Consider the following 9,625-nt stretch of genomic DNA (forward strand, 5'->3'; position numbering starts at 1 on the left):
TATTATAAATATACTCTCAATCAGAACTAGGGGTCAAGGTTAGTTGTGTTTTGGAAAGCATTTTGATAACTAAAATTGTAACTTTCTTGGTATTCAGGGTGGCAATAGATACCACCGAAAGAACTGTTTGGTTTATAAACATAATAATCTGATTATTTTGTAGTTTGGTCCACCAAATTAATGGCTTGATGTTTCGTTTTGCTTGAAATTGTTGACATATAATTTCATTTGACTAGTTCATAAGGACGGAGACAAGGGGTGGGAGTGGATTTTATGAAAATACTAGCCATTATAACTCTTCGTTCCTGATAAATTATTTATATTGTAACGCCCCTCATTAATCATATACAACACTAAATCACACAACTAAGCCCCCCTTAAGGTTGAAACAATTTTGAGTACTCCCTTGGCTCATAAATTCATGAAATTTTGGATATTAAGATGATCTACAATATATATCTTTGATTGCTAACTTTTGTAATCATATATTGCTAGAAAGTATGAATGTTATATCATGATATATTTTATGATAAATCTACCAAAACTACTTTGTCCTCAAAAAAACTGAATATTTTTCAATATGTTACTCTGAGTTTTTTTACTGTACTCTATCTCTGAAGTCATAGTGTGTTTACCAACAAAGGTAGCATGCAATAGCTATTTGTAAGAATTACATTTTTACATATTTTTTGTGATAAATATAACAATAAGATTTTAACTGATGGAAAGGAGTAAATTTTCGGACGCGGTGTTTTGGCTCTCGGGTCATCTGCACCCGATGTGAACAATAAATTCGTTTAAAATAGTTTTAAAAAAATCAACATTTTTTTGTGATGCTAGATGCTTATGTGCGTGAAGTCTGTGCCAAATTTCATGGAGCTTAGACATTTCAGTAGCTCTTAGCAAAAAGACAAATTTTGAGGTTGTTAGAACAGGTGCATATGAGTCTAGGCACCGAAGTGAATAAGCATAGGTTTTCAGATTAATATAGTTGAAGCTGAAAAGTTTTAAACACGTGTCTCTTTTTTAAACGCGTGTCTCTTTTTTAATAACGCTATCTTTTTAATAACACTTTATTAAGAAACTTCAATATGAATGAAGGAAAATATTGAAAGCATGTAAAAAATATAAGGAGCGATATGAGACTGGCGCGTTAAAGCCACTGCAGGACAAATTAAAGTTGCAGCATTTGTTGCTCACCTATAAAGTACTCCCTCCGTCCCATAATGTAAGACGTTTTTAGACACTACACTAGTGTCAAAAAACTTCTTACATTATGGGATGAATGGAGTATTTGTGATTGCCAATGCCACCTGCAGACAAGAGAATAGAAAAGGTGAAACTCAGTAAATTACATGTACGCAGTAGTGATCGTATGTAATTGAGCTCTAAATATGGGTAATGACAATATTTAACGAACCTTTGCATCCGCGTTTGACGTATGGGTTGCCGGAATAGCCGTAGTTGCAATGGCATGTATAGCCTCGGTTCCCAGGCTTGCAGTGGCTTTCCGTGCTCCTGCAGAGCTCGCGGGCTATCTTCTTGTCGCAGTGCGCACGCCAAGTTACGTTGAGTGACCGCAATGTTGAGCCATTACCCAAGTGCATGACCTCCCACCGTAGGACAGTGGGAACAACTTTAAAAGTTGGCGACGTCAATCCATGTCGAGGAAGGCTAAAATCACATATTTGACCTTAGGCCGAAATCAAATCATAAATTGACCTGCTCATAAAAAAATTTCACTCTGCTGACCCTTTCGAGTGGCGTCCGACAGCTAGGCGCCGCACCCTACTGTGCAGCGCCCTTGCATTAGGTGTCGCACCTCCTGCCAGCTTGGCAGCCCGAGGCCAGGCACGGCCCCGCACGCAGCTGTGAAGCGCCTACGCTGTAGGTGATGAAGCAATGTACCTAGGGTAGGGTCATGGACCTGTCCAAGGTACCCTCCCCAAGGGCATTTCTAGAAGAAACTGTCTTTCAGTCGACCTGGAAGGATTCCACTTGACGGACTCGAAGACACTCGATCATGAAGACTCACTCGACCACCAGGAGATCTAGGGTCACTCTGCATCCAAACGGTCTGTTATTAAGTAGTCTTTATGGCCATGATATCACTCTATGTAAGACGTTACCAGTAACGCCAGGTCTTTATGTACATTGAACCCTCCGCTACGTGGCCTGGCTGGGGTCCTGGCGCTCTCTATATAAGCCACCCCCCTCCACAGGCAGAGAGGTTCGCACCCCTGTAACTCACACGCATATAATCCAGTCGACCGCCTCCGGGCACCGAGACGTAGGGTTGTTACTTCCTCCGAGAAGGGCCTGAACTCATAAAACTCTTGTGTGTACAACTACTCCATAGCTAGGATCTTGCCTCTCCTTAGTACCCCTCTACACTACTGTCAGACTTAGAACCACGACAGTTGGTGCCCACCGTGGGGCAGGTGTCTTAGCGACTTATTGGAGAAGTTGCAATTTTTTCCGATCTCCTTCATCATGGTTTCAGGCGGAGTTTTGGTTGAGGGCCGCGAGATCTGTCTCGGCGCGCTCACGTTCGTCGCCGACGACTCTGTCTAGCTTCAGAAGGCTCTGCTCGACGTCGACGCGCTCCCAGTCCGCGGAGCGACGCACTTTCGCGCGTGCGTCCGCGGCGTCCTCCTGCGGCAACCGTCAACCTAGTATCGACCGGTTTTTGTGTCATCTTCCCTCCCAGCTTCCCGCCGGCGCAAGCGCTCCGGTCGGTCGAGGCTTCAGCAGTGGGTGAGGCACGTGGTGGCTCGCCAGTCGACCACCGCCCAAGTCACGGCAATCAAGCCCGACGAATCTCTCTACGTCCTGTTCGACCTGTCGACTGGCTCCGCAGAGACTGCATCCGAGTGCAACAGCAGTGATCCAGCGGCGGAGGTCCTGATGGTCAATGGACCACATGGTCCCCCCGGCTTTCCCGGTGCCGAGGGAGGCGACGGCGGAGGCGATCCGTCGCACGCCCACAAGGAATACCTCCCCGAGCCCCTCAATTCGCTGCAGAGGGAAGAACTTCGCTGCCGGAATATGGATGCGCTTCACACTCCTATCATTGGAGAAACCCCTGAGGCTCACGCCTTAGAGGACATGTGCTTGGCCAACCTGGCTGAGCGCACTCGAGTGGAGAACCTTCAGCGAGCACTCGACGAGCGTGCGCGGCAACGGGTCCCGGACTCCAGTCGACGTCAGCTCTTTCCACCTTCGACTCAGGTATATCAAACTCTGATTCAGAATTTAGCAGCTGCAGCCCGTATAGCAGAATTAATTCAGCCTTCCCAGTCAGAGGCTAGCAGAGGCTTGATGCAGATCAGAGATTTGCTCCGGGCAGCAGGGGATCAAAATTCAGTTGTATCACAGTCGCGGAACAGGATTCACAACAAATCCATGGCTGCGAATACGGTCCAGTCGGCTCATAGCCCCAGATCGCCCCCGAGGCGTGAAGGGCGTGGAGACCGGCACGATCAGTATAGGAACGTGAGCAGTATGATCACCGATTCGATCGCGATGATCGACGTCGAGTGCCCACCCCTCCCCCTAGGGGTGGATCCTACGTACCTCGACAGGAGGATGATAGACGCCAACACAGTGGCGGGCGAAGAATTTCAGTCGACCCCAGGGAACAAGGCTTTGATGCGAGATCCATCATCGTTCAAGGTCTGGTCGACCGGAACAGAGCTCACAGAGAGGGTCACGACAGAGATGTACCCACCAGCAGCCGAGTGCATGTCTCCGGATCAGAGTGTTTCAGCAGAGCCATAAGAGCTGCAGTGATTCCTCACAACTTCAGGTTGGCGACTGGAGTCAGTAAGTTCAACGGTGAGTCTAAGCCCAATACTTGGCTTGAGGACTACCGAGTGGCTGTCCAGACCGGCGGCAGAAATGACGAGGTGGCCATGAAACATCTGCCTCTTATGTTGGAAGGATCAGCCAGGGCATGGCTGAATCAGTTGACACCCAGCAGCATTTACACGTGGGAAGACCTCTCCCGAGTGTTTGTGAGAACGTTCAAAGGAACATGCAAGCGACCAGCAGGACTGACAGAGCCGCAATCTTGTGTGCAGAAGTCGAATGAGACTTTGAGAGATTACATCCAGAGATGGATCACATTGCATCACACAGTAGAGAATGTATCTGATCACTAGGCAGTCTGCGCCTTCAAGGAAGGCGTTAAGTACAGAGAGCTAAGCCTGAAATTCGGTCGAACCGGAGACATGTCTCTGAGTCGAATGATGGAGATAGCCACCAAATATGCCAATGCTGAGAAAGAGGATCGGCTCCGGAGCGGCAAGCACAAGTCAGTCGCCCAGGAAACCAGAGGAGGGAACTCAAATCGGAAGCAAAAGCGGAAAGCCGAGCCAGCTGCTCCTGGAGAAACCTTGGCCGTGACTCAAGGAAAGTTCAAAGGAAAGCCCAAAGGGCCTTGGAACCCCAAGAAAGTGAAGGATAAAGAAGGAAATGACGTGATGGATTTTCCGTGTCACATCCACACGAAGAAAGATGAAGAGGGTAATTTCATTTACCCGAAGCATACACTCGACAGTGTCGACTTCTGATACAGCAGTTCCAGGGGAAACAGTCCAAGGATAAGGAAAAGGAGTCAGACAAAGTTGAGGACAAGGGGGATAGCGACGAGGAATACCCTCAGGTCAATTCCACTCTGGTGATTTTTGCTGACATTGAGATCAAAAGTCGACTGAAAGTTATATATCGAGAGGTGAATATGGTTGCTCCGGCGACATACAATTATCTGAAGTGGTCTCAGACGGCCATCACATTCGACCAGTCTAATCACCCGACGCACATAGCCACCCCTGGGAGGCAAGCTCTGGTGGTCGACCCAGTCATCAGGGCACTCGACTAACTAAATTGTTGATGGATGGCGGCAGTAGTTTGAATATACTGTACGCTGAGACGCTGAAAGGGATGGGCATTCCGATGTCCAGACTCAGCACAAGCAACATGAGTTTCTATGGAGTCATTCCTGGCAAGAAGGCCGCTTCACTCGGCCAGATTGCTCTCGATGTGGTTTTTGGTGATTCCAAGAAGTTCCGCATAGAAAAGTTGATATTTGAGGTTGTAGATTTCCAGAGTGCCTACCATGCTATTTTGGGCAGGCTGGCTTATGCACGTTTTATGGCTCGACCATGTTACGTGTACCTCAAATTGAAGATGCCTGGCCCTAAAGGCGTGATCACTGTTACTGGTAATCGCAAGAAGGCGGAAGAGTGCTTCCAGAAAGGCTCAAAGATCGCTGATGCTCAAATGGTGGCAGAAGAGTGGCAGGAACACTAGAAAAATGCAGACCCGAGTGATTTGTTGCGACCAAGAAGCCCGCTACGGAATCAGCGTTTCAGTCGTCCGGTGAGACAAAACCAGTTCACATCCACCCGACCGACCCCAACGCTGCTTCGACTAATATCTCCACAACACTCGACCCCAAATAGGAAGAAGCGCTCATCCAGTTCCTCCGTGAGAACTGGGACATCTTTGCATGAAAACCTTCTGACATGCTAGGTGTACCCAGTGGGCTGGCTGAGCACCGTTTGCGAGTCGATTCAAAGGCAAAACCTGTCAAGGAACATCTGCAATGGTCCACCTTCCAGAAAAGGAAGGCTATTGGTGAAGAGGTGGCTCGGCTCTTAGCAGCAGAGTTTATCCGAGAGATTTACCACTCCGAGTGGCTCACCAATGTTGTCATGGTCCCCAAGAAGGACAAGTCACTTCGCATGTGCATTGACTTTAAACATATCAATCGGGCCTGCCCGAAAGATCATTTTCCTCTTCGCTGCATCGACCAAATAGTCGACTCGACTGCGGGATGTGAGCGACTGTCTTTCTTAGACGCTTATTCCGGGTACCATCAGATCCGTCTGTATGGACCTGATGAGATCAAAACAGCTTTCATCACCCCATTCGGGTGCTTGTGTTATGTCACCATGCCATTCGGCCTCAAGAATGCCGGAGCCACGTTCATGAGGATGATTCAGAAGTGTTTGCTCACTCAAATCAGTCGGAATGTGGAAGCATACATGGATGACATTGTGGTCAAGTCACGGAAAGGTTCCGACCTGCTGACTAACCTCGCTGAAACATTTGCCAACCTCAGGAGGTATGATATCAAGCTTAATCCATCCAAGTGCACATTCGGAGTTCCTGGCGGAAAGTTACTCGGTTTTCTCGTTTCCGAACGAGGAATCGATGCAAACCCAGAGAAAGTGGGCACTATACTCCGAATGAAACGACCTGTGCGTGTGCATGATGTTCAGAAGCTTACTGGTTGCTTGGCCGCCTTATGTCGATTCATCTCTCGTCTCGGTGAGAAGGCATTACCTCTTTACTGACTGATGAAGAAGTCAGACAAGTTCGAGTGGACTTCTGAAGCTGATGCAGCGTTTGCAGAGTTAAAAACCCTGCTTTCCACCCAACCGGTGCTTGTTGCCCCGGTCAGCAAAGAGCCTTTGCTGCTTTACATTGCAGCCATACGACAAGGCATCAGTACAGTACTTACGGTCGAGCAGGAAGAAGGGAAAACCTTCAAAGTTCAGCGCCCAGTATATTATATTTCTGAAGTCCTGACCCCATCAAAGCAAAGATACCCTCATTATCAGAAGCTTGTATATGGGATTTATATGACCACGAAGAAAGTTGCTCACTATTTCTCTGACCATACCATCACAGTCATCAGTGACGCCCCATTATCAGAGATTCTGCACAACAGAGATGCAACTGGTGGAGTGGCAAAATGGGCGATTGAACTCCTTCCCTTGGATATTAGATTTGAGGCAAAGAAAGCTATCAAGTCCCAAGCAATAGCAGATTTCCTCGCCGAGTGGACTGAACAGCAATTGCCGACTCAAGTTCACTCGGAGCACTGGACCATGTTCTTCGATGGCTCTAAAATGCTGAATGGTTCCGGTGCTAGGGTAGTGTTGGTTGCCTCCGAGGAGATAAGGTCAGATATGTACTCCAGATTCACTTTGACTCCTCCAACAACGAAGCAGAATACGAAGCACTTTTGTATGGGTTGCGTATGGCCATTTCACTCAGCGTCCGTCGCCTCATGGTGTACGGTGACTCGGGTTTTGTGGTTAACCAAGTGATGAAGGAGTGGGACGTCAGAAGCCCAGCTATGACTGGTTACTGCAAAGCAGTAAGAAAGCTGGAGAAGAAATTCGAGGGGTTAGAGCTTCATCACGTAGCCCGACTGAAAAATCAAGCAGCTGATGACTTGGCGAAGATAGGTTCCAAAAGAGAAGCCATTCCCAGTGGTGTGTTTTTGGAACATGTCCATGTGCCGTTGGTTCAGGAGGATCCTTTCACCGAAGAAGCCCCGCAGCCAAAACGTGCCACGGATCCGATTGAGGTTGAGGTCCCAGCTGTGGTCGACTTAATCATGGAAGTTCTGGTTATCACTCCCGACTGGACAGTGCCTTACATCGTGTATATCCTAAGGAAAGAGCTCCCAGAGAATGAAGAAGAGGCTAGGCAGATCGTCCATTGATCCAAGGCCTTTACTGTCATGAAGGGACAGTTGTAGAGAGAAAGTGCGACTGGAGTCAGCCAGAAATGCATAACGCCAGAAGAGGGTCGAATGATTCTCAAGGACATCCACTCGGGGACCTGTGGCCATCATGCGTCCTCTCGGACCATCGTGGCTAAAGCATACCGAGCGGGTTTTTACTGGCCCAGAGCAAATGAAATGGCGAAAGAGATAGTCGACAAGTGTGAAGGATGTCAGTTCTACTCCAATATATCACACAAGCCCACCTCAGCCTTGAAGACCATTCCAATCGTCTGGCCTTTCGCTGTTTGGGGGTTAGATATGGTTGGACCACTGAGAACTGGCAGGAGAGGCTTCACCCATGTATTGGTGGCAGTCGAAAAGTTCACCAAGTGGATCGAAGCCAAGCCCATTAAAAATCTTGATGCTGCCACTGCCATCAGCTTCATCAGAGAATTGATATTCAGATATGGAGTTCCACATAGCATCATCACTGATAATGGGTAAAACTTCGATTCCAATCAATTCAAAGCCTTCTGCGCTTCTCAAGGCACACGAGTCCACTACGCTTCAGTCGCCCACCCCAAGTGGAATGGACAAGGAGAAAGAGGAAACGGCCTAATTCTCAAAGGACTGAAACCCCGGTTGATGCGTGGCCTCAAGCACGCAGCAGGCGCGTGGGTCGACGAACTTCCATCAGTTCTTTGGGGATTGAGGACTACTCCAAATCGGTCGACTGGGAGAACTCCGTTCTTTCTGGTCTACGAAGCTGAAGCGGTTCTGCCAAGTGACTTGCTTCACAATGCACCGCGAGTCAAGCTCTACTCTGAAGTCGAAGCAGAACTAGCCCGACAGGACGCAGTCAACCTTCTGGAAGAAGAAAGAGAGATGGCCATGATCCGATCGACCATCTATCAGCAAGACTTACGCCGGTTCTATGCCAGAAATGTGAAGAGCCGAGCCTTCCAAGAATGAGACTTGGTCCTCCGAGTGGACCAACAGAAGCCACACAAACTCGCCCCTACTTGGGAAGGCCCCTTCATCATCACCAAAGTTCTCCACAACGGGGCGTACCGTCTTTACAACGTCGATCGCCAGATTGACGAGCCGCGAGCCTGGAATGCGGATCTGCTCCGCCCCTTTTACACTTAAATACTCACTCAGCTGAGGTGTAATAAAAGTACTCCTGTAGTTTATCTATCAAAGGCAAAAGTGTTATAATTTTCCCATTTACTGTTGTCACTTTTTCTTATGTAAGAAATCCCCCAATGGGTGTCTTAGCTGCGAATCCGTTTCGCCTAAGTTTGTAAAAAAATCCTTACTGAGTGGTGAGCCAGCCTCCCACTCGGGGGCTTAGCTGCGAATCCGTTTCGCCTAAGTTTAAAAAAAATCCTTACCCAGTGGTGAGCCAGCCTCCCACTCGGGGGCTTAGCTGCGAATCCGTTTCGCCTAAGTTTAAACAAAATCATACCGAGTGGTGAGCCAGCCTCCCACTCGGGGGCTTAGCTGCAGTCCAAGTACTCGCCTAAGTTTAACAAAAATCCTATCGAGTGGTGAGCCAGCCTCCCACTCGGAGGCTTAGCTGCAGTCCAAGTACTTGCCTAAGTATCTGAAAATCCTACCGTGTGGAGAGCAAACCTCCCACTCGGGGGCTTAGTTGCAGCCTAGTGCTCGCCTAAGTACTTAATATAATGTGCATTCTGCAAGGATGACGAGGTGCAGGTCGACTGCCACCTTCTCCTTCGGAGCTACACCACAAATACGGAAATCCTACCGAGTGGAGAGAAATCCTCCCACTCGGGGGCTTAGCTGCAGTCCAGTACTTGCCTAAGTATTTAAAAATCCTACCGAGTGGAGAGCAGACCTCCCACTCGGAGGCTTAGCTGCAGTCCAGTACTCGCCTAAGTATTTAAAAATCCTACGAGTGGAGAGCAGACATCCCACTCGGAGGCTTAGCTGCAGTCCAGTACTCACCTAAGTATTTAAAAATCCTACTGAGTGGAGAGCAGACCTCTCACTCGGAGGCTTAGCTGATGTCCAGTACTTGCCTAAGTATTTAAAAATTCTACCGAGTGGAGAGCAGACCTCCCACTAGGAGGCTTA

At 48.4% G+C, this 9,625-nt stretch overlaps 1 pseudogene; it reads right to left on the reverse strand.

The window, feature by feature from the left end:
- LOC119320789 overlaps window positions 1-9,625 on the reverse strand; it is a 142,913-nt pseudogene that overhangs the window by 93,447 nt on the left and 39,841 nt on the right.

This window comes from Triticum dicoccoides, chromosome 6B, assembly GCF_002162155.2.
Source record: "Triticum dicoccoides isolate Atlit2015 ecotype Zavitan chromosome 6B, WEW_v2.0, whole genome shotgun sequence".
In the NCBI taxonomy this organism is placed as follows: domain Eukaryota; kingdom Viridiplantae; phylum Streptophyta; class Magnoliopsida; order Poales; family Poaceae; genus Triticum; species Triticum dicoccoides.